Source organism: Pipistrellus hanaki, assembly GCF_964339955.1.
Source record: "Pipistrellus hanaki genome assembly, chromosome: 1".
NCBI lineage: Eukaryota > Metazoa > Chordata > Mammalia > Chiroptera > Vespertilionidae > Pipistrellus > Pipistrellus hanaki.
In genome coordinates this window covers 150867414-150894364 of record NC_140503.1, presented here as the reverse complement: position 1 = coordinate 150894364, position 26951 = coordinate 150867414, and the positions used below count along the sequence as shown (strand labels likewise).

The window sequence follows — 26951 nt, the reverse complement described above, 5'->3', positions numbered from 1 at the left end:
AGGTCAGAATTTGGGTTGCTCTCAGCAGTGAAGTTGTTTTGATTTGGTTTGGTCTGGAACTGGTTAATCTCAGCTTTAATAATTCAACTATTTGCATTCAGCAGGTAGTCTGCAATGGCTGGGTTTATGATGGCCTCAGATGAGACCACAAGGACAACTGGGACTTCTTTCCAGGTGACCTGTCATAATTCACGAGGCTAGCTAGAGCTTGTTCACATGGTAACGGAGTTCTAAAAGCAGCAACAGGGCAATCTCCAATTTACAAGCACTTTTCAAGTCTGTTTGCAACAGCTTTGTTACATGGACCAAAAGAAGTTGCAGGGCTAAACCCAAAACTAGGGTGCAAAAAGCACTTCCAAAAAACCTGGAAACAGGGAAGTATGAACAAATTGTATCAATCCACTCCACTTGCCTCCACTTGTCTAGAATGTCAGGACACCTGACTGCAGGATTCCTAGGAGAGTGGGTATGTGTGACCCATTTACTATAGTAGTAGGAACAATAAAACTAAAAAGTTTAAACTAAAATAAAAATACTTGAATTCTTCATTCAATATATCCATACCAGTTTCAGTATTAATTTCAGATACGTTTCATTACGTGAAGTTTTGAAATACTAGAGTTACTGTCTTAGAACTGCATTATACAAGTTGATTTTCTACAATGATAAACAGAAAGAAAAAATTGTGATGGAAAATAATAAAAATCTTAACTGTTCAGCTTGATTCCTATATGCCCCAAATGCTACCAAGCCCTTCACATGACTCATTCCTACATTGGGAGTCTAAAAGGAGGCAATAGCTTGCATAGTTTTAGATGCTAGTTCTTGTAGTACAAACATTTTTAAAAAACATATTATGTAATTATATATTAATACTAAACAATAAAATATTTATTCAGTAAATTTATAGTTTTCATTATTAGTTCTGATAATTCTTTTGTCCAATAGTAAGAAATAAAACTATTATTTTTAAGATAAGAAAGATCTAATTTAATTTGCAGACAAGACAATATGATTCTTTAAATATATATGTTACATTCTACCTACTTTAAAGATGGCTTTTGTAACTTTATGTTTGGTATATTCACACACTCACCCAGACCTTTTTCTTGCCTTTCCCCTCACTGGTAGGTGTTTCTCAACATTGACTTAAAAGTTAGTCTTTTATAACTAAACTAGAGGCTCAGTGCACAAAATTTGTACCTAGATAGAGTCCCTAGCAGCTGCCAGCTGCCAGCTGCTGGCTGGGGCCTCACTCCTGTATCCCAGCCTGCCCCACCCCATGGTCAAACTCCAGAGAATCCCCCTGGTTTAGGGAACACTTTTCATACTATGCTTTTATTATATAGGACTAGAGGCCCAATGCACAGAATTCATGCATGAGTGGGCTCCCTAGGCCTGGCTGGCAATCAGGGCCTGTTGGATGGAGGGAGGGCTCAGGGGGGTTTGCTACATGAGTGCACTGACCACCAGGGGGCAGTTTCTGCATTGAGCATCTGCCCTCTGGTAGTCAGTGCACATACTAGTGACTGTTCCTTGGGGTTGTTCTGCTGCCATAGCTGCTGAGGCTCTTATGTATATATGGATGATTCCCGATGAAGTGGACTTTTTTTAGGAAAAAAAAAAAAAAAGATCTGTAGAAAATGAAATTAGTTTTCCAGTTGCCTCAGAGCCTCCTGAAATGAAAATTAGCCTGATGAGTAGGAATTAGTAGGAGAAGTCAGGGAGCACTTGTAACGCCACAGCGCGGGGACCTGGCAGTGGCTCCTGAGGCAATTGCTCTCAGGTGGGGAACTGTTCTCTCTTTATTATCTTTTGCACGAATCACCACAGAGGCTTTTAGCATTCAGTCTTCCTCTGTCCTTTTCCCTTGTGTTCCTAATCAGGTGCTGTGGTATTATCGGCAGGACGCACACCTGATGCTGATGCTAATGAGAACCGCTCCCTGCTTTCCCCTTGCCATGTCCTGCGAGTGAACTGTCTGGAGTCGGGTCCGCAAAGGAAAAACCTCACCAGGACGCTCTAATTGAAAGAATGATGACAGAGGGAGAAGCCTGGGTTAGCTGGGCGCTAGCAAAATGTGATTAGCACAGCATGTGTTGGTCAGACCTCAGGGAGGAAAATGTTTCTTCACCCTCCACTAGCTCTGCCCCCTTGGACCAGGTGGCTGCTGATTCCGCCGGGCCTCCAGCCTGGCCCAGGCCTCCGGAAAGCACACCTTCTTAATTAGCTCTCCTCCACTGACTCAAATCAGCTGCAAGGTCAGATCAGGCCTCCTGCTTCAGATGTTGTGTTTTATGTTTGAGTCAAAACGGATTTTAATCTTTAGATGGAACTTCTCAGGGCCCTTGCGAACATGAAGAGTCTCTTGAATGTGCTCTTGTCAACCAAATTGGAAATTAATTAGCAATAAGAGTTTTAAAAAAAGGTTTGTATTTAAAGATTATGGGATGATTTTGTCCCATAATATGTGCTGGACGCTTATGTGACCAGAGCAACAAAGCAGTTGGGGGATGGAGTGGAGGAGGGGGGTATAAAGCAAAGAGGAGACAAAGTCCCTCTCTTCAAGCTACATTGGTCCTTGTCAGAGTCTTCAAGGAGCATTCCCACCAGTAGAAAACACAGACCTGGGACTATGACAACTGCAAACAATAGTGTGATGAAAACACAACACAGCATCATGGAGCTATCCACATATACGTCTTTGGGTTAGATTATATCTCATGAATAAGTTACTTTACAGCAGTTTGCTATTGGATAGTTTCTATTTATCAGAAATAAGAAAAGAGAACAGAAAATTCATTAAGATGATAACTGTAGAAAAAGTAATTAATTTCACAAATCTATTCCTAAAAGGTATTTTAAAACTTAACTGAAACATTTTCCCTATAGATCAAGCAGCTTCTCTTCGTCCCACCTATTCTCTTTAATGGTGTAAACAAGCTCTGTTAAATTAGAAACCAGGAAACTTATAATTATATTTGATTTCCTTTATGAAAGACTGTGATATGATTCTAGCCAGCATTCAAACTCCTCTGGCAACTACCTGCTTCACTTCATCCCATTCTATTATTTTCAACCTCCTCATGTGTGACATGGACGATTGGTGTGGCCTTTCTGCCTTCAGTCTCTTACTGTTGTGGTTCATAGTCTACTCTGTTACAACTGTGACCTTTAAAAAGGTTTCTGATGAATTGCTACTGCTTATAGAAAAAGTCTACACTTTACCGAGGGTATATAAGGAATGTTAGAAAGTTAACATTTATTCTGGCTCAGTGCTATGACAATACTCTGAGATATTATTATACAATTTATTCGAGATTTTTAAAACTACCTTGCCAAAGACACAATAAATAAGGGGCGATATTTGTTTGGCTCCATGTACTTGGTTGCAAAGCAAGGCTCTGACTGATCCTTCCTGACTCGTCCTACTCACCACTCATCACTGATGCTCCAATCCTAAATAATAAAAGATTAATATGCAAATTAACTTTCACTCCACTATACCCATAAGCCACGCCCACAAGCCATTCAGGAGAAAATATGCAAATAAACCCAACAAAGATGGCTATAGCCACAGAGAGCAGGAGGGAGGCGTGGGTTTCTGCCGCAATGAAGGAAGCCAAGCTTTCAGACTGCCCTTGCCTACCTAGGCCTCTACACAAGGCTACAAAGTTTCAATGATAGAAGATACATAAATCCAAACAGAACTGGTGGCAGTCAAGGAGCTGGAAAGAGCAGGAGCATAGGGTTGCCCCCAGGAATGGAGGAAGCCAAGCTTTCCCCACACCCTGGCCAGCCCAGGCCTCCACTTAAGGTTACAAAATTTCAATTATAGAAGATACATAAATCCCAACACAAATAGCTGCTGCCACAGAGCAAGCAAAAGGCTTGGCTCCACTCCAGGCTACAATTGTAGAAGATAAATAAATACCACATACCAAGGCCTCCACTTGGGTCGACAAGGGTGTCGCTTGCCTTCAAACCACCACAGGCCCCTCGCCCAGGTTGCCCCATATCCCAAGGGAACCCCCACCCTAATCTGGGAACTCCTTCAGGGAATACCAGTCAGCCCCCACCTGTGCACCAGGCCTCTATCCTATCTAATAAAGAGTAATATGCAGATTGACCATCACTCGAGCACACTAGATGGCCATTCCCATGTGGACACAAATGGCCACCACAAGATGGCCAGCAGGGGAGGGCAATTGGGAGGGACCAGGCCTGAAAGAGAGGACAGTTGTGGGTGATCAAGCCTGCATGGGAGGGAAGTTAGGGGTGACCAAGTCAGCAGAGGAGGACAGTTGGGGGCAATCAGGCTGGCAGGAGAGCAGTTAGGCATCAATCAGGCTGGCAGCAGAGTGGTTAGGGGTGATCAGGCTGTCAGGCAGAAGCAGTTAGGGGCAATCAGGAAGGCAGGCAGGCAAGCAGTTGGGAGCCAGCAGTCCTGGATTGTGAGAGGAATGTTCAACTGCCCAGTAGAATTGGGCCTAAATGGGAGTAGGCCATCCCTTGAGGGGTTCCAGATTAGAAAGGGTGCAGGCTGGGCTGAGGGATACCCCTCCCTCCATGCACAAATTTTGTAATGGTAATATATTAGAATTTCACTGCCTCTCTTCTGGATGGCCCATTAATCTCTTATCTCTAACCATCTTGAATATTTTATTTATATTTTATATTATTTTTAAATATATTTTATTGATTTTGTACAGAGAGGAGAGGAGAGAGATAGAGAGTTAGAAACATTGATAAGAGTCATTGATCAGCTGCCTCTTGCACATCCCCTACTGGGGATATGCCCGCAACCAAGGTACATGCCCTTGACTGGAATCAAACCCAGGACCCTTCAGTCCCCAAGCCAATGCTCTATCCATTGAGCCAAACCGGTCTTGGCCAAGAAAGATTTTTTAATTATGCATTAGCATTCCATAACATTTTATATATCTCCATGTTGAAGAATTTTTAGATTATATTGTAGTTATTTGGTTATATATTGGATTATCTAGGTAGACTCTAGCATTTGAGTTCTTAGAAGCAAAGAATTGTTCCTGGCTACAGTCAGAGAAAGAGTTTTGAAACAAAATGTGGCTGGAAAATATTGCAATGAGAAGCACTCAGCCTCCTATTGCTGGCTCTGAGAGGCTATGAGCAAGTAAAAAAGAAAGACCACTTGGCACTAAGGGTGGACTCACCTGACAGCCAAGAACAACAACAAAGAAAACAAAATAGGAACCACAGTCCTACAACTACAGAAAACTGAATTCTGCCAACAACCCAAATGATTAGGAAACAGATTCTCCACTAGAGCTTCCAGAAATAAACACAACCCAGCTAGCTTCATAGTTTTATCCAGTGAAATTCGCCTGGACTTCTGTCCTATAGAACTATAAAATCATTAATTTGCATTTATTTAAGCCTCTAAATTCACCACGATCTGTTAAAACAGCAAGAGGAAACAAATACAATGAGTTTTAAAAGCTTTGCTATACAAAATACATTTGTATAAAAGTGACATTTTTTTAATTATTAAAAATGATACTTTGACAATTATGAGGTATCCTTGAGTGTTCATGCCTACTTGAAATTGGCATATACAGTGTAGGGCAAAAATAGGTTTACAGTTGTATGAGAAACACAGTTTATCCTTTTATTATTTTTATTAATTATTGTATTATTTTCTACCAGAGGCCTGGTGCACAAAATTCATGCACGGCGGGCAGGGGTGCTGGGGGTTATCCCCTCAGCCCAGTCTGCGCCCTCTCCAGTATGGGCCATTCCTCTCACAATATGGGACAGTTGGTTCCTACTCACCCGCCTGCCTGCCTAATTGTCCCTAACTGCCCCCCTCTTCCGGCTGGTCGAGTCTTACTGCCCCTTTTCCAGCTTTGTCACCCCACACAGCTTGCTGTTTGGTTGTTACTGTGAGGGTATCCTGATCAATTTGCATATTATCTTTTTATTAGTATAGATAGAAACAAGTGTAGTCCTACTTTTGCACAAACTCAAACCCCATATGAACCTCAGAATTATTTATTAATACTATTTAGTCTTCTCTTTTATCTGGCTTAGAAATTGATGATCTCAGAAAATATCCTCTTGATTAAGGCAAAGATCCTGTTTTGAAGATCTTCCAAAATGGGATCTATTCCTTAGAATTGGCTGATCAGAGAGTGTGGAGAATCCCTCAGAACCTGTAAAATATTTCTTAGTTGAGCATCACCATAGAGTAGGTATTGAAAAAAAAATCCTTTGTTAGAGCCTTTCATTAGATAAAATAATACTAGTCTAGCCATTATACATTTAAAAACAATTTATTTGCTTAGAGAAATTGATAAATTTCTAAAGATCTGTTTATAAATTAGATTGAATAATGCCATTTATGATACAGGGGATGGCTACAACTTTGGGAAAAGCTAGAAGTGGGAATGATCTTACCTGACCTCCTCCTCCAGTCTATGGGGAAGTATGTTACTATCTTACATCAATAACCAGATCCCCGTCACAGAAAATGAAACTTCTTTGTGTCTCATTTTAATTAGGTGAAAAAAAGTCATAAATATTAGCCAATGTTTATTAAAAAAACACACAAAAAAAACAACAGATCACTGATTAAAAGTATATAATTTCAACAAGCTTATAAATATATTTTATTGATTTTTTTACAGAGACGAAGGGAGAGAGCTAGAGAGCTAGAAACGTCGATGAGAGAGAAACATCAACCAGCTGCCTCTTGCACACCCCCTACCGGGGATGTGCCCGCAACCAACGTATATGCCCTTGACCGGAATTGAACCTTGGACCTTTCAGTCCCCAGACCGACGCTCTACCGCTGAGCCAAACCGGTTTCGGCTAATTTCAACAAGCTTTTAATCCTCGAGTTGGATAAACTGTTCAAAGTAGGGAGCTATTTGTAATGTACTGCTCACTTCACCCTCCTGGTGAACTAAATCTTTAATACAAAGTTAAGTTCACCTGAAGAATTATCTACAAAGGTTTATTCCCCCCGCCCCCCGTATATCCTTAGGAAAAACGCCTTATAACCAACATGGAATTTTTCAAAAGTGTCTTTGGCAAGTGTTTTAATTTTCCTGGGGAAACCTCCTTCCCCACCCACAATATACACACACAAACAAGTAAATTTGCACTGCCTTGTTCCAGAAACAGAGCAATCTATATTAATAAAATATAGATTATTTACACATTTGTGCAACTATATGAGATGTTTTCTAATGAAATCTATTAAGAGCATGATTATATAAATGTATTCTATTCCAAACTAATGTCTTTATAATAGTTTGCCAATTAGTGAAATTTGTGAATTCTTTAAGCATTACTTCACCTGCCACCTAGAAAATTCTTTTAATCTAAGACATTTGGTAAAAGGAATTCACCATTGCTGAAAGGGAAAAGAAAAGAGAAAGGGGGGAAATGATCTGATATTTTAACTAAAACCGTGTGAAAACTTTTATAATGAGACCTTCCTGAACCTCAGGATTTGTGCTTCTTAAAGATGTAATAAGACTTATTCCAGTAGTTTGGAATGATAAGTTATTGTTCTTGATCATATTTTATGTTCAGTATCCATCACTCTGACAATAGTCATATGGAATGCTGACCTTTGTATGCCTTTTGCCATAGTAAAACATGATCATATACTGAAGGGAAAATTACAAAGTATCTGAGACATATACTTCAACCAACTGAAACTTCTCTTTAGAAAATACTTTAAAAAAACAAAAGTCTTCAAACCTTAGGTTCTGAGTTAATGGTATATTTCTTCAAGATGAAACACTGCCTGTTCTGTGATTTGATGCCTGATTTCTGGAACTTGGTGGTGATGAAGCATCTTAGATCAGTCTATGAAGAGCAAGGCCCTGATTAATCTGATTGCAGGTTCAGAAAATGAACCTCTCTTCCTCGTTTCCTGCCAATCATATTAAACCTAACACAGAAGTGTCCCTCTTTTCCTCTGTCTCAGAGTCTACTGATGATTTAGAGGCATTAATGAAAGATGTGGAGAGGGTAAGAGGTAGAGAGTGAGAACGCATTAGAGAGAATGACTATTTTAACTTTCAAAATTTACCTTTGGTTCAAGACAACACTAATAACTTTTATTGTTTATTCATTAGCTCAGAATTAACAACTGAGATTCTGAAATTCACATAAATATGACTAAAAAAATAGCATTGGAAGAAAATTTTTCTTTTCTGCAGGACAAAGGACAAAATAAATTATTCTTAAGTTAATAAGGATATTAAATAATAAAATACCCCGGAGAACACTATTCTACAACAAAAGCCTATACCCTAGGCATAGACAAGCAGAATATGAATTTCAACTGATGTTGGCACATGAATAGATATCATTTAATCCTATATAATAATGGGCTAATATGCAAATGGTCATCACACCCTCATGCCCTCACTGTGGAACTGCTTAGACACGGAACATGGGGAGAGAGGAATGGGGACCAGCCAGGCTGTGGCCCGAGAGAGGGAAAAGCCACCCACCCAACGATCCTGGGAACCAGTGGCTCGGGCTGCAGGGACAAGCCTCTCACTCTGTGGTCCCAGGTTCCAGCAGCTGTAACTGCACCTGCAGCCCAGGAGAGGGATAAGACCCTACCCCATGGTCCCGAGTGCCTGCAGATGTGGCCCAGGTAAAGCCGCCTGCCCACAGTCCCCTGCAGCTTTGGCCAGACTGGGTGAAGCTGGCCCAGGTCCTGGTTATTTGTGACTGGCCAGAAGAGGGAATCCTGAGTCCCAGGTGAGGAGCGAGCCATGTTCTTTGTGGAACATGTTTTTTGCACCATAAAGAACTTGACCACCCAGGTAAGCAGCATCCCACCAACAATAAAGTAGTACTTGTCCTGGAAACCCCGCTTCTTGATGAGCCACATCACTGTGTTGGACAAGCACAGCACATTGACAATGTCAAGGGTCCTCTTCTGAGTCCCCTTCAAGGTCATTCCCTAGGCCCTCAGTCTCTCCAGAATACTGTGCCCATCTCCAATGAGGCCATCCATGCCTTGGTGAATTTTCTGGAGGGAGGAGGTTTATCCATTGGTATGGTGGTGTCAAGAGTCCTTGGGGGTGAAGGTATAAGACAGAAGCTCCTCTCGCTGTCTCTCCTATTGCTCTCTTGTGTATTGCCAATGCTGGAAGTTTCTGAGAGCAGTCTGCAGGTGTTGGACATCATACTTTAACTGGTTAACATGAAGTTTGGCGTTCTGCCTTTTGTTGGGGCACTCCTTGCTGGGTAAAATCTCCAGGCGTTCTAGCTGGCTGAATATCTGGTCTATGCTTGCTTGGATTTTGTTTTCTATTAAGTGCACAGACTACTTGTCTGCCGTTTCCAGGTATCCCATGTGAGACTGGATCTGGTAGACCTGCTTGTGCATTTGCTGGAACAGTGGTTCAATGTCACCAGACCAGCCGGGTCCTGCTCTGGCTTCCTCCCAACACACCTTCACAGCCTGCCTTCTGTTTTTTCCTCTTTAATAATTGCTTTAGCCTGAGTTCGTTTATACGACAATTTACCAAACACACACATAAAATAATTACTGTTTCTCAAGAAAATTTTTCATCAGATTATGTAGTATATCATTAATTGAAGGTATATTTCTCAATATATACAAAGATGCCTCCAAACAATTCAGTCAAGCACACATCTATCTAATAATATGTATGAGGTAACAGAATTGCAATGTCAGAATTTGTAATATAATTAAAAAGCTTCAGATTACTAAATAACATACATTATCCACATTAACCTTTAGATTACCGACAAGACTATGCCTAATTATTTTATTTCTGGAATACATAGTGGAAGAGATCTTACTCAAATAATAGAACTAGGGAAAAAATGTTTTTTTGTTTTATCACTCTTTCCTGATTACAGGTAGTCCTTGGCTTACATCAGACTCTACATTCCTCATTTCATGTTTATATCTTCATCTCCCATTTATTTCTTAAAAAAAAAAGTTCCGTCATTTTGACATATGTACATATTTGCTTTATGCTTTTTGTTATTTACTAGTAGCCCGGTGCACAAAATTTGTGCATGGCGCGGGGGAGGGTGTCCCCTCAGCTGGGCCTGCACCCTCTCCAATCTGGGACACCTCAAGGATGTCTGACTGCCGGTAAGTACAACACAGATGAGTAAGAGCCTATAATCTGATAAATAAAATTATTGGGAGGTACTGTTTTGAGGTATTATTACATATTCCCACACATTCTCCTTTGTTTTCTCTTTTTCCTCTCTCCAAGGTTAGTAGCTGGTTCTACCTTTATTGCTAATGGAGAAAGATTCAACAGAACTTCTGGATGGTGGCTACCTGGGTGTAGATGTAGGTAAACATTTATTGAGCTGTACAACTGAGATTTCTGTATTTTACCCGGACATTTGGCTCTTGTGTTTGCATAAACATAAGCAGGGGCTTCTAACCCACATTTTAGAATCATTGAGGGACACTTAAAATTTACTATTGGCTGGATACTCTCAAAATCAGAATCTATGGAAATTGAACAGAATTTGAACACTAATTTCTGAAGGAGTAGATTTGTTGTTTGGAATATTTTACACACACACACACTCCTCAAGTAATTTCCATGAACAGCTCTCATTGCTCATTGAAAAACAACCCCCAAGGGGAATTTGGAGTCCTTATAAGGCAGAAGAATTTAGGCACAATAAATAGACAATTGTGTTGCTAGAATCAGCAGGAAATGTGGGCCTTCCGTCATGCCATACAGCAGCCTAAAAAGCCTAACACTGCCTGCCTGGACTCCCCAGGCTCCCGATGGTACTGGACTTTGTGGGCAGGGCCTGGGGCTGCCCGACCTGCCTCCCTTGACCCTCGATGGACTGGGACCCCAAAGTTGGGGCCTGGTGCTGTCTGCCCCATCTCTCCTAGCCCCTGATTGACCAGGGGTCAGGCCCTGATGCTGCCTGCCTCGCCTGTGTATGCAGATTTACCCACCATCTTGGTTGGATTAATTTGCATATTACTCCTGATTGGCTGCTGGCATAGCAGAGGCATGCTCAATTTACATGTTTGCCTATTATTAGGTAAGGTTTGCCACAAATAAAGGTCAAGAATTGTTATATTTCTTTTAAATATTTTTACTGTTTCATTTCATTACTGCTGTGGATATGCTCCATGTGAGTGTCATAGGTGCTTATGAAGGTGGGTTCCTACTTATGACGCAAATCTCTTTACTTTACCATGGGAACAGATCTCCCACAGAACCCGAGGACTGTCTGTAGTTTGAAAATCATTAATTCCCAGAATGTGGGACAAAGAATTAATGGCATAAAGTAAACCTTAAACACTATTGCTAATGCTTTCCATTTTGTTTCCCAAAAGGGAACTTTCTGATTTAATAAATAAATTTTCCATTGAGGAAAATGTTGCAAGCTAAAATCATGTTTATCTGCCTGTAACATGAAGAGGTTAAAAAAAAATTTGCTGTAGGTAGAGAAAGTCAAAATGTGGCTCTACAATAGAAAAACATTGTATTTATTAAACATATTCTTTTCTCATCCTCATAAAGACCCTGTGGGGTAGGATCCTTTCCCTACATTTTATTGATTAGCAAACTGAAGTTGAGCCAAGATAAGTATTGTGTCCAGGATTATAGAATAAGTGGAGCAGGACAGAACCAGACCTAACCTGCTCAATCTTTTATATATATATATATAATTGATTTTTCACAGAGAGGAAGAAAGAGGGATAGAGAGTTAAAAACCTCGATGAGAGAGAATCATCGATCAGCTACCTCCTGCCCACCCCCCCCTCTGGGGACGTGCCCACAACCAAGGCACATGCCCTTGACCGGAATCGAACCTGGGACCCCCCCAGTCCACAGACAGACGCTCTATCCATAAGCCAAACTGGTTTCGGCACCTGCTCAATCTTTTATACCTAATTACAACACTGACTATCACACAATTCAAATATATTGGCTCTGAAATTGACACTCTCATGGAAATGATTGCATTTATTTGGATTTTTTTTATAAGGTAAGACTGGGAATGACAAAGTGAAAGAAATGCAAACCCATGGAAGTTCTAGAATAAGAGATTAAAATAAGATTTGAGGATAATTTTGGATTTTATTTACTTGTAATAGTTTAATATTTTGTAGAAGAAATAATATTGTTTTTAGTAGATGAATAAAATAGTTAGTAATTTTTTCAAGGTTCCATTTGTCTTTAAAAAAAAAATCCCTACTGAGATAAAGTCAGTCCAATGTATTGAATATAATCATCTAATTTATCCTTTCTATGTCACTTAACATTTCATAGCCATAGCAATCATTCCATGTTCTCTTCCACCTGTTAATTAATCGTATTCAAGTGAATCAACAATGATTGAACAACACTACATTTAAGGCTGTGGGGTTAATGTTTTGAGATACAGGATAAATGCCAACAGAATCCTCCAAAACGAGTAAAGAGAAATAAACATATAAGTTTGTAGTTTGTAGATTAAATCTTGTAGATAGTAGAACATGAGGAATTCTGTGTGAGGCCTGTGAAGGGTAACGATGGCTCAGAAGAGGTTAGTGGAAGTTTTAGAGAAGAAACAGCTTTTGCACTGGGCCTGCGATGACAGGCAGGCCATACGTGAGAAAGAAGATGGTAGGAAAGAGAAACACAGGATTCTTGAGAGAATGAAAAGCCTGAGAAAAAGCACAGCCATAATGAATAATAGAGCATATTTTGTGTAATCTAGTGTAATTCTCTTAAAGAGCAGAGATGAAAGTGACAGTGGGACCATATCAAGGAGTTCTGAATATCCTATTAGGGAATTTGGATGCAATCACTGCCTTTGAAAGTGATTCAGTCAATAGCACATATAGTCCCTCAGGTTCCCAGTTGGAATCAGTCTGTAATATACTCAAAATGATGGGTAGATTCATTCAATTTTTATATTAGAGTTACAGTGTTTAAAAATCACAAGAGATCTATAATATTAAGTACGATTCTGTATTCCCTTACCAGAGATCCATCATTAGAATGTAGACATGATCCCTGAATGCATAATACTTTGGCCACTCAATGTATATCCTACATAATAAAAGGCTAATATGCAAATTACCCTCTCCACTAGGAGTTAGACCAGCATCCAGGCTGCCCAACCACCCATGTCCCCTCCCTCTGGCCAGGCTGGCCGGACCCCACCAAGCACGAATGCATTCACCAGGCCTCTAATATTATATATATAATCTTGCCTCTCTCTCTCTCTCTCTCTCTCTCTCTCTCTCTCTCTCTCTCTCTCTCAGAGAGAGAGGCAAGATTATTATGCATTCAGAGATCATATAAACTAAAATCTTGAATGACTTCTGTTAGTATAGTAACATTCTGTCCTGACTCATTAAAATGTTAATGCTACTTTTCTATTTTAAAAGCATTGATCCAATTGAAAGAACTTTTAGTATATGCTCAACTAAGTGGTATTATAGCATTTTGAAGAAATCTGGTTCTTCAAAAAAGAATTATATGCAGGTATTTTACATATAAGACTTTGTCCCTTTTCCCTTTACCATTTACCAATAAGTTGCGTGAGGTGTTCTTTCATATTAAACTTTGAGTAATAGCCTTCTATATTCTTTGGCATGCAAACAAGGCACAGATGTGCCCATCTACCTGTTACCGTGATGTAGAATAAATGTAAAATACGTTTTATTGAGAGAAAATTTATGAGCATGGAAGTATCAAGGCACATGATATTAAGGCCAGAGAAAACAGACCAGCTACTATCTGGATGCACCACCATAAAGAGCTCCTGGTGATGGAGCCTCCTATTAAAGGAAACAGCCACCAGAGGACATTAGAATAAAGGTATAAGAACAAGAACCCTCTTGTTATGAAAAAAGTCTTGATAAAAAGACTGAGGCCCCAGAGCTCAGTGTCTCTCATCAATCAGTTTTTCTGTGAGATGCCCTATGCCTACTGAAGGGCTCTTGCCTTCCTGCTCCTTACCAAAAGTGGAGGAATGGGGCCTTCAAGGTTACTGAATTCATCTCTTGTCATCAATATAACGTGGTTTGATCAAATCCCATGTCAACATAATGGAGTAATTAGTACAGTTCACTGAAATAACAGCTGATAATTTAAATGGAAAAGACAAGATCAACAATAATGTAGTAGAAAGCCAGAATCTGAGATGTGGTTAAGAGTAGGTAGTATGTAAATAGTATTATCTATTACTTCTGACTTGGGGAGCTTATCATTTCACTATAGTTTGAGAGATGAAAACTACACATGTGAAAGTATTTCAATAATCATTCCAAAATGATTGTAGAAATAATCATTGGTATAGATTTGTTCCTTTGGCAATTTTGTAGTATGACAAAACAAACATTCTCTGATAGAATAAAACTTTAAAAACTAACTTTTGATTAATTTAGTAAGGTTAATATATAGTTCTTGAATGTCTTATTTTTCTAACTTTTCAACTTTTTCTCTGTTCAATATCAAATGTCAAACAAAGAAAATAAATTAACATCTAAAAGTGTGAGATGCATTTTTCTTTCCAACACATAGTTTTATACAGTAATTAACTTTCCAATTACTATTTCTATTTTTATTTTTCAGAAGCAACACATACCCACCTGGTAAGCAACTGCTGATATTTAAGCTAAAAAAGACTTTTTGGACAGTGTTAATAATTATTCATTCTACTTTTACATTCAAATTGTTAACATGACATTATAAATACAGAACACAAAGGATAGTTGGAATAATCCCCAAATGAACCATAATAATTTAGGAAGTTAAATTTTAATGCATTTTAGAAATATCGTAGAGCTATATAGTCATTAAATTTTTAGACCTCTACTTTCAGAGAAGAGTATGTCTCATGCTCAAGAGTGCAGCAATTTTCATGGGATCTTGGCATTTTTCTGCCATTCTCCATAGAAAATTAAGCAATATCATATATACATCAAGCATAGTCCTATGTTCAATTTTTTAAAAATTTCTGACTATTATTTCAAAATTTAAAACCAAAATAGACAAATGGAAATTTTGGCAGTCATTTCCAGAAACATTTTAAGTGTCAGAATAATCAAATATCTACATATTTAACTTCAGGATATAGATTATTGTCCTTATGTTGTTTTTGTATATTTTATTTTACTAACTTTACCATTTATTGCACAATGACAATCTTCCAAGTACTTGAACATTATGTTATTTAATAATGATAAAACCAACCATAATGTGTTGTTCTTACCTCAGATTGCAGAACCAAAAACTCAAATCAAGTGGTTCCATTAAATTCTTCAGAGTCACACAGTTAATAACATAAGCTCATTCTTATGCTCTCATTTTATTTATCTTAGAAGAGAATGTGATAGTGAGTGAAGGTTGAAATTATATTATTGTTGTATTTCTGATATGACCACATTTAGATCTTAACTCTTGTTTAAGAAAAAAAAGTGTATATAGTCCTAGCCTTTGAAATATTTGTTGTTATTATAGTTGTACAACTGGTACCTTTAATATCACCTGAATAAAAACTATATCTATTATTAATTCAATGTTTCATTTTCCATTGGCGCTAGGAACTTTCAAGACATGGAGAGAGAAGTATTTGAAGCTTTTTTTTATATTCATACAAAAGCCATATAATTGTCTGCAGTTAGTCACAAGGTAAGTGGGACACCAAGAAAACAAACAAAATAAGAAAATCAGGATACTGAATTACCAAATAAGAATAACTTTGAATTATATCAATTATATCAAACACAAATCTTTTAAAGCAAGATTTCTTTATCATCCATGACTGTTCATGAAGTAGTAGCTCTTTAACCAGGAAAATAAATCTGCAGAAGAGCAAACAATTCTAGGCTTCAAACTCACACACACATTTAACATTGCATCTAGAGCTGCATGAGTCAGGGAGAAAGAGATAAGGGTTGGTACTAAGAAGAAAAGGAGAAATAAAAGATGTTGACCAGAATTTAGTAAAGTCTGCAGTATCCTTGCAACTTCACATATCCCATCTAATTTAGTCTTTCCACAACACAGGTACATATTCCACTCAACAGATGAAGAATTTGAAGCTAATATAGTTTAAGTAAATAGCTCAAGGTCAGCTACATGAATGTGAGTAAAGAAATTTAAATTGATAGAATAAAAAAGCAATAATAATAAGGTAAGAGAGAGAAGTTTTGATTTTGCTTTGATTTATTCTACTTTTTCTAATACTTTTAAGCTTAACAATTATTTATTAGATTACAAAATGTTCATGTAAAATAAAGATATATGGTTAAATATTTCAGAAGAAATCAACAAGTTTATTTCTATTTCAACCAACTTGATTTCAGACTCTACACATAAAAATAGAAATTCTAATAAGTGATGATTTACACATATATTGATAAGTGGGTTTTAACTCACTAACATAAATCCATAAAGTGGAACCTATTTACATAATTTGAAAATTTAGCAAAACATAAAATATGAATTGTGAAAACTAGAGTAGGTAAGTGATAAGAAAACATTTATAATGTTATCCATTTTTAAAAATTTAATAAATAAGGTACTGTTACAGAATTTACCAGATGACTGGAAAATACACAAGGAGTACTCAGAGATTCAGGAAGAATGCTTTCTTTTCAGATGTACTAGTATGGTGACTCAGGGGAGTCTGTTTCTCCAAAGCCTGAGTGAATGAATATGGAGGAACCTTTCCCTTTATACCCTTTGGCTTCTTTGTCCCCCAAAATATGGCAGGCTTGGCCTGATGCCAGCACTGATAACCCCTCTGGGGGGTTGTGTATGGTTCATGGTTTATGGCCCTGTAAAATGGGAGTATTCCGGGAAACAGGAACTGCAAGGCAAGACAAGCATCACTGGAGTTAATTATGGGCTAGCAAGAATGTTTGTTAGAAGGCAGGATACTGCCACAGATTCAGATTGCTAGCCCCTCCCCCCCAAAATTATATTCTATTCCCCATCAGTACTAATTCATTAATTATTAATCATTAAAAGAAGCAAGTGATCCAGAGGAGGGTTTTCCAGATTTTTGTACTTGTGTGAAGGAAGGTTATGTTTAGGGATAAAGGGGCTGAGCAGGCAATTAAATATTAGATTATAATCATTAAAAGATGGGTAGGAAAAAAATGTTCCTGATCTGTTTTTTTAGTAAGTGAATTAATTACAAAATGGTATTTTGCCCATCTGACTATCTGGAAATTATAGTTTTTAGAACAGATCTTCAGTTTCAGTATATAATTTCTGGGAATTAATCCCAGAATAATATGTAATCAGACACAACCTCTTCCTCTTTTTATTTTTTCCTTAGATAAATATAAACCTATTTCTGAAATACAAGGTATATAAACACAAAACAAAGTCATGTACTAGATTAGAAATGTGTGATTTGATCTGAGATGGCTTCTCTTCTATTTGTGTGCTAAACATGGTTTGTTGGCACTGAAGACTAACAACAAATACATAATCCCAGAGCTCCTGTGGGGGAAACTGGCATGTAGCATAGGCTGTTGGTAATCATGCCTGACATGTGCTTCCAGGTATTTGGCATCTAAAAGTACTGTGTGCATTCGTCAGCCAACCATATTCGAATTCGGGGTTGGAAAAGGGGAGAAGACCAAGCACAGGAAATGTTTTAAACTTTAGGAAATTACCTGATATTTGCATTTTCAGCAGAATTAAACTTTTTAATTCATTAATTAGAATTGGCTTTCTGTTTTCGCTATCCTTCTCTTTTTATTGGTTGTATCCAATTTTATTTCTTTAAAAAAATTTTTTTTTAAATTTTGTGGGGGTAACATTGGTTAATAAAATTACATAGGTTTCATGTGTATATTTCTATAATACATTATCTGTATATTGCATTTTGTGTTCACCACTCAAAATAAAGTCTCCTTCATCACCATTTACCCATTTACAACCCCTTTACCCTCTTATTCATCCCCCAACCCCCTTTCCCTCTGGTAATTACCACATTGCTGTCTGTGTCTATGAGGTTTTTAAAGTTGTTGTTGTTTTCTTAATCCCTTTACCTATATCACCAGCCACCAGCCCCTCTCCCTCTAACAGCTATCTGTATCTATGAATCTGTTTCTATTTTGCTTAGGTTATTCATTAGATTACATATATAAGCAAAATCATGGTATTTGTCTTTCTCTGAGTGCCTTATTTTATTTAGCATAGTCCATGCATGGGCAGATAGGTACAAAAAAATGAAATCAGACCACCTTCTTAGAACTTACACAAGCATAAACTCCAAATTAATTAAAGAGTAAAAGCAAAACTCAAAACCATAAAAATCCATAGACAGTAAAATCTCAGACATTTCCCTTAGTGATATTTGATATGTCTCTTTGGGCAAGGAAAGTGTAAAAAAAAACCAAAAAACAAAATAACGGGACTACATCAAACTAAAAACTTTTTGCATAGCAAAAAAAAAATAATAATAAATAAATAACAACAACAACAAAAAAACATCAACAAAGGGAAAAGACAACCCACTGAATGGGAGAACATATTTGTCAGCGATACATCTGATAAGGGGTTAATATAAAAGAACTTATACAACTCAACACCAAAAAACAAACAAACAATCCAATTAAAAAGTGGGCAAGGACCTGAATAGACAATTCTCCAGAGAGAACATACAGATGGCCAATAGACATATTAAAAGATGCCAAATGTCACTAATCATCAGAGATGCAAATAAAAACTACAATGAGGTATTACCTCATATATGTCAGCCACTAAGGGAAAGAGCATGAAGTTTTCTCAAAAAAATTGAAAAAGGAACTGCCTTATGACCTAGCAATTCCACTTCTGGGAATATATCCAAAGAAAGCTGAAACACTGATTCAAGAGAAAATATGTACCCCTTCGTTCATTGCCAGGTTATTTACAATAGCCAAGATTTAGAAGCAGCCCAAGAGTCCATCAGTAGGTGAGTGAAGTATGGTAGCAACCATACTTAGGTAAAAACTGCTGTTTGAATTTTAACCCTGTTTTTCTGGCTTCTGCACTCACTTACTTGCTTAAACAATAGGGTGGTTACCTCAGCTTCCAGATTGAGACTTGGAAGCTGAGGCAGTTTTCTTGAGCCTGTGGACCAGAACCACAGGAAACTGATTCCCATTGACTCAGTAGCTCCAGGAGTTGAAACTACAGATAACCTTTAGATATTAAATTTGCTCAGTTCTGCTTCTGTACTATCTGCTTTTGCAAGATAGGTCCACATTCCAACATGGAGCAGCATGTGGCTGGGAATGACCCTGCAGGCTGTTTCCAGCATTTAGAATCTAGAACAAAGGAAAATTTTTATGGTTCAGACATTGAAAAGGACTGCCTACACCTGGAATGGTGTGGTTGTGAGGGTGGACTTCCCCTGTGTGTGGTTCTCTCATGGCTTTCCTGGCCAGTTCAATAAATCCTTGTCTGTTTTTTTGTTTGTATGTTTGTTTGTTTGTTCTTGTGTTTTTTTTTTGTGTTTTTTTTTTTTTGAATCAATTAGTAGCCTCTGGTGGTCTTATTTTGACTCCAGGGTTTGATCCACAACCGTGAGTACATAAAACATCTATCTATAATACATGTACACAATGGAATACTATTCCAATTTCATTGCTAAGGAAAGTAAAGTATAGATTTTTTTCTTCTGCTAAGGAAAGTGAAGTGTAGATTTTTTTTCTGCTGCCAAGATCTATACTCTGAGATTTTATAGCAACTCCTAGTGACATGTTAGGTTTTTTTATTCTAGCTATCATTAAGCTGTTTTTTGTTTTGTTTTGCTTTGCTTTGTTTTTAAATCTGGCAATACTTTGCTATACATAAGTAAATGAGTGAATAAAAAGTAGATAAAACTTTTGGATAAGAGATAATCATGTAAATTGTGCTCTTTCTGAGGTATCATGCTGAGAAATCTGTATATATAAAAGCCTCAGCAACCATGACAACTGAACAGATGACTGAACAGGCTGTGGGGCAATCAGGCCGGCATGGGGGTCAGGGAGGGGTGACCAAGCAATGAGCAGTAGCTGCATTGGGCAACCAGGCCTGCTGGGGGGTGGGGGAGGGGCAATTGGGTGACCAGGCCAGCAGGGGGAGCAGTGAGGGGTGACCAGGCCAGTGGGGGAATAGTTGAGGGCAACCAGGCTGGCAGGGGTGCAGTAAAGGGCAACCAGGCCAGTGGGGGGTGAAGGGGGAGGCACAGTTAAGGGCAATCAGGCAGGCAGACATCCCCAAGGGGTCCCAGATTGGAGAGGGTGCAGACTTGGCTGAGGGGACCCCCCTCCCACCCCTGTGTGTAAATTTCATGCACCTGCCCTCTAGTTTTATTATATTTCTCATAGATGGAGTTCTTTTCTGTGTCTCAAGGTGAAATAATATATTTTAATAACATTCCCTGCCATTAAGATATGGTAATGTTACAAGTTTTTTTTTCTTCTTTTTTTTTTCTTTTCTTTTTTTCTCCTTCTCTCTATAGGACACTAATGCCAGTATACTTTTGACTCCATTAAGTATTAATAGCCTTTTCAGTGTATTCTAGTAATGTTACATGTGCTTAAATGCTATTAGAAACATCCTGTGTGTTTTTTTTCCCTATGAACAATAATATTACTTTTTGTAAAACAAGATTCTCATATTTTTTAGAAGAATACATATAAAATTCAGGGGTTAATCATCAAATACTATGTATGTCTATAAATACAAAAAAGAAAAAATGCAGTTCAAGTACTCTTAAAGATCACTGCTCATTCTGCCAAGAAAAGGCCGACTTATTGAGCACTCTAGGCTCCATAATGGGGGCTGTTCTTAGTCTCAGCTAAGGGCCTTATCAGGTTTCTGTTTTGCTAGATTGCTAAATGTAATGCAAGAGGGGAGTTTTTAATGCTTTGAAACATAAGTGTAATCAGTCAATAATTTCTCATTATTATCTTAGGCTAATAATGTGGAAAACATCTTCTAGAGAATTTTAGGTTTACTACATTTTAAAACAGAACTTTCTGTAGAAAACATTTTTCTCACATACAAGTAGCAAATATTTTACTGGGTGTACATTATTTATATAGAAAGGTAACATTCTGAGGTATAACTTTACATAAACACTTAGCAGACTAGAGATTATGTTTTATAAAAACTTTAAATTGATTTACTCCTTTCTTTAAAAAAATCCCATTTCTTTAAAAACATCCAGAGTGTAATATGATAAGATAAAATTACCCATACAGCTACATTCATTATTATATATAACTTTTATACAAAATCAGTTATTTTTGTTTATACCATTCAATCTAATTTATCTCAGTGGTACAATATTAATACATTTTATAATATAAATGCATTTTTATGACGACATTTTATATGACTGAATAGGATTTCCTCTTAAGTATTTAGCTTATTCAAATCCCAAAGTAATGACATAAAGACTATTTCCATTTTTTCCACTATATCATAATGCTACACTAAACATCCTTGCAACAAAAATGTTTCCATATACCCTTACTCATTTTCTTGGGATTGTTACTGAAAGTAGAGTTGCTGAATATTGGTTGCTAGTACCTATATGTGCCCAGAACTCTTCTAAATATTTTACATTTATTAACTCTGAATGAAGTGCAGTATTATTACCTTCATATTAAATATGAGTTAACTGAGTCATATTCAGTTTAATTCAAGCAAGTTTTCAATTGATCCTAGTCTGTGCTTTATAGTACATTAATGAATCTGAATATTCCTTGCTCATTTGGTTAATATTACCAAACTGTTCCTATGCTCTTTCTGAGGTTTTATGAATCAATGTAAACTTCATAAAAAGGTGTTTGTTACTCATTCATTGCTCATTCTTGTAATTCAGGAACAGTTTGGTAATATTAAGGATTCACAAAATACAATATGCTAATATGATAAATGGTTCTACTAACTGACAAGAAGTAATTTGACTAGTTGATACCCAACCACATTAAAGTTTGTCAGCAAACATTTTCATTTAAATCTCAAGTAGAAATTTAAGGCAAAGTTTGGATGAATGCTTTCTTGGTGTCAATGAAAGATCCATTTTTAAGATGTAAAGACTATGGCAGAGTCTGGGCTCATAACATCCTACTATAACTTTTTCTTTAACCTGTTCTTATAATTTCACATTGACTTAGCCTGAAGATGTATATTCATGTATCATATTGCATGCTACCACCTGTCTAATTTCCTCAAGTACTTAACTAAAGTGAAAAGAATGCCCAGAAGAGGTGTATTATAATGAGCTTCTTCCATTAACCTTGAATTTCTGGCACAATTTATTTTTGGAAAGAAGATAGAAGGAAGCATATCAGTCTAACTTAATATGACTTGTAATCAATATTAGCGATTTCAGTGTAGAATAAATACCAAGGTGCCAAGGCAAACCTGGATTGATACTAATTTATACATTAGAGTCATCTGCTTGGAGAAAGATTGAAAAGCACAAGCTCATCCACTAGCCTGTTGTGATTTGAAATCACTCCAGAATCTATCATTTACAATAACTAATAATTTCATATTCTGGTGTCAGCAGGTCAGAATATTTGACATCAATAGCATTTTAAAATACCATATGCAAAAACCTTACTCCTTTAATTTGAGAAGTTGAGCAAAGAAAACACCATTTTTATAGGTAAAAACAAAAGAATAAAACTAAAAACTCAAGTTATTGGGGGGAACAAGACATAAGGTTAGGTTTTCACTAAAAGTAACTCTCCATGAAGCAAAATAATAATTTTAAATAAATATGCATTTGAAACATCTTATCTGGTTTGCTTTCAAAGAAGTTTTCTACCTCTACCTTAGAATATAATTCAGTTTTATTCTGAATGATTTTGTCTATGAAGCCCAGATTCATGTACCATTTAAGGACTGTAATATAGAATGATCGTTCTAACTTTCAGAAGCTGTGAAACTCATTGTCCCACAAATCACTTTGTAAATTTTTTTAATGTGTAACTAAACTTCAGTTATTGTCATACCTACTATTTTTTTGAGCTATTAAACTATTTCAGCAATTTTCAACATTTTTCATGGCACACATAAACTAAATACTAAAATTCTTTGCACACCAAAACATGTTTTTTTTAATATGACAAAAAAATAGGTATAATTTTGATTCATTTACACTGTATGACTATTGTGTTGGCTCTTGTCATTTTTTTTCACAACCTAAGGGAAAAGAGGCATGTGCCCTGGCTAAATAGTCAGTTAGTGTATGATTTAAAAATTATTGTGGCACACTAGCTTGCCCCTTGCAGAACACAGGTTGAAAATCACTGGGTTATTTGTTTAGTCTTTTTCATCTCCTAAATGAAACTGAGAAGAATGGAAATAGATAATTTTATATTCTCTTTTCCTGTACAACAATTAAATATCACTACAATGCATTTAATGAGAGTATTTTTGGAAAAACAAAAATTAATAACACAAGCATATATATACTTTATATTTTAGTTTACTGAATATTCACATTGTAGAAAAAATAGACACACGTGTCAAATGTGGATTCAATTAATGTAGACTACCTGGTGATTTTCATCCACAAATTTTTTTTCTTGTCAATTTACATGCAAAACAACAACTTTAAATTATCCTTCACTTCGGGTAAGCCAACTATCAATATATATCCATTTAACAGAAACTAATTTTAAATGCAATGGGTGCTATGTTCAATCTTGGCATATCTAGGTTTAGACCAGAATGGTGAATCTGAATCTGACCTGCACAGCAGACGCTGCTGTTGTCCTGTTCACATCCTCTGTTCTCTCAGCTGTTGTGAGTGCTGGTGACACATCAGACCGCCCCCCAGGCAGCCTGTGACCAAGGTCTTACTGACAAGGGTGGAAAAAACGGCTGGGCTCTTGCTTCACCATGGAATAATTAAGAGTTATCTCTTTTCCATTGCAGGATTCTCTGGGAAATTAGCCTGAGGCCAGCCAAAATTCACCTGCAACCCACACCTGTGCCTAGATTTTTCACTGACCTAGTCACGTGAGGTACTCCAAAAGTGGCTTGCAAGCCACGTGTGGTTCTTTGGCCCCTTGAGTGTGGCTCTTCCACAAAATAGCACGGCCTGGGGGAGTCTATTTTGAAGACGTGGCATTAGTTTAAAAATTTTGACTCTCAAAAGAAATTTTAATCATTGTGCTATTGATATTTGGCTCGGCTGACTAATGAGTTTGCCAACCACTGACCTAGTTTGCTTTCCTTATCTGTAACAGGTATTTTCCCAGGTTACTTCAATACATTACTTGCACAAGAATCCATATCTCAAACTTTACTCAACGTGTCAAACTAGCGGCTTGTGGGCCTCATGTCCCGCCTAAATAAACATAATGTAAAACTTTTTGTACATTTATATATAGTGAGAATTTTTATAGTGGGTTTAGAGTATTGTTTTATATCTGTTTGCATTTAAAATCAATTGTGTAGCCAATCAAAAGCAAAAATGAAATCACTTTCATAATGTACTTTCATGAAAGATGCATGTTTTACCTTAACAACAAAGTTATTTTTTTCTGCAGCATGAGAGTAAGAGAATTAAAGAGTACTAAATAAGACTTCTAAGTTTTCAGAGTACATGTCTACTTTAGGAGTTAGGATCAATAATGAATATAAAGAAAACTCAAATTGTTCCATAAGTGTCTGAGTTTCTCAGTTTTTCTTTGCTTAAGTGATATTGACAATTGTCCTTATTGAAGAGGAAATAAGTATGTGCCTGGAGCCTCACGGAAAACCATTCATCATTCTCTCGTGCAAAAGATAGAACTCTGTGCCAGCACACAAAGTCCAACGGCAGCTACAATAGCAAAAAATCAATGGATGGTATTAGAAAACTCAGAGGCTAATCAGAGCCCGGAGCGGGCGTGAGGTACTCCAAAAGCAGCATTGCTTTAGGACATAACTCAATTCTCTGAACACCACAGACTGCAGCTTAATTCAAGCATTTAGAGGAGAAATGAGCGTCTTTAAAACATACATTTTGTTCTTTATTGCCTCCCAGAGAAGCTTCAGTAAGGTACCGTAATGAATAATGATAACATACATCCTTAAAAACTGATGCTAGCTTTATCATCATGCCCAGATAGAATGAGTCCCTGCTATGGGAAGCAATGAGATGTCATTAGTAAGCAGCGTCTCCGCTAAAAGGAGAACGAATATTGTTACTTGTTAAGCACACTATTAATATCTGTAAAGGTAGATGGCAATCGGCTCTGTGCTTTCATAGGCAGCTGATTCTGCTGACATACCTGAACTGATCCTGAACGCTAAGTGAAGACACGTACCCAGATCGAAATACCATGTGTGGCAAATTTCAAGCAACTTGAAACTGACACTGTACAATAAAAATGCTTTTAGGTTAAATTATTAAAAAATACCAGGCCCTGAAAAATACCTGGATAACCGAACTAGTGTAATGGTTTCTCCCTCGGGAACTCAAAGTACTTTGGAATGCATCATATAGCAATTTTTCTAAATTTTCTCAATAGTAGAACATTTTCTTAATTCAACTGTTTTTTTTTTTTGGTCATTATGGGTAGAACTTATGAAAGAATTGAACCAGTGATATAGGTCCATAATATCTACCCTTTTCTTCTACTTGTATGTTTTTTTCTTTGCTTTTTAAAAACTTATTTTTTAATTACAGTTTACATTCAATGTTATTTTGTATTAGTTTCAGATATACAGCCTAGTGGTTAGGTAGGCGATCACACTAGTATACTTTACAGTGTCTGCCCTTACCCAATATTTCAACTATCTACTTGGCACCATGCATAGTAATTACAATATTATTGACTATATTCTCAATGCTATAGTTTATATCTCTGTGACTATTTTGTGACTACAAATTTTTAGTTCTTAATTCCTTCCTCATTTTCACCCAGTCCCCCAACACCTCACCCCTCTTGCAACTAACAATCTATTCTCTGTATCTATGAGTCTGTTCCTAACATTCTTAAACCATCAACAGGTCTCAAAATAGGCTTGCCTTTTTGATAAATTTATCATATCCCAACATGATCATGCATTGCATATGATAAATCCATGTATTTAATGAATATCATTTATCATGATGAAATCAGTATTAAAAGGGAATTTGTGTTTTTAATGAACCTCTCATTTTATCTTAGGTTATCAACTTGAATTTAAATCTTGAGTTATATATGCACTTATTGCAATAGGTAAAATGGCAAGGTCATTTTGAGTCAATAATTTTAGCAAAATAAAATATCATCATGAAAAATGAAGCCCTGCTTGGAAACAAAAGCTAATTAAGAGTTTCTTTAATACCCCAGAGAGAGAAGTGTACAGAGAGTAGTCACAATTGGTTTAAGATTGGCAACTCTATTGGATGTGACAGCACGTTCAGCTCATCCCACGCAGACAATCCGGCATCTGGGATGATAATTATTAGACTTCAGAGCACTTCTTGGAAACTGTCCATGTGTTAGAGTGCTTATAAAAGAAAGCCTTCTGGAATTACCATGGTTTTATATAGTCATACATTCTTAATCAATATTTATTTATCACTTTATATCTGAGTTATAGCTATTTTGAAATGTAAAAAAGTACTGAAGATTTAAACAAATATTTTTGTTTTTCTTTGAAAACAAATATTATGATTTATAATGCAAATATTTAAAATTCCAAATGCACTACCTCTGTGGAATTATAATGGTGAATAAACACTCATAAGTAAAATAAGTAGCATGATCTAATTTTAGCATAAACTGAAAATATTTTACCTATTTTTCTTACCATTAGCAATTTTTAGATGTCCTCTATTTAAAGTTTTAAAATAAAATGTTTAGACATATTTGACTAGTACATATGGTAGTATACTAATACAATAGTCATAAACAAAACTATATTTATTTTATTTTCAAAAACTATATTTAATAAGTGACTTTTAATATTAAAAAAAAAAACTCT

The 26951-nt window shown here is 36.8% G+C and overlaps 1 pseudogene across 1 annotated transcript; it reads right to left on the bottom strand.

Moving 5' to 3' along the window:
* Positions 1–201: 201 nt before the first annotated feature.
* LOC311621074 (Golgi SNAP receptor complex member 2-like) lies at positions 202–25320 on the bottom strand (annotated as a pseudogene). Its single transcript has 3 exons — positions 25268–25320; positions 8626–9494; positions 202–335 (listed from the first exon to the last, which is right to left on the bottom strand). The product of its transcript is annotated as a Golgi SNAP receptor complex member 2-like (transcript).
* Positions 25321–26951: the final 1631 nt, after the last annotated feature.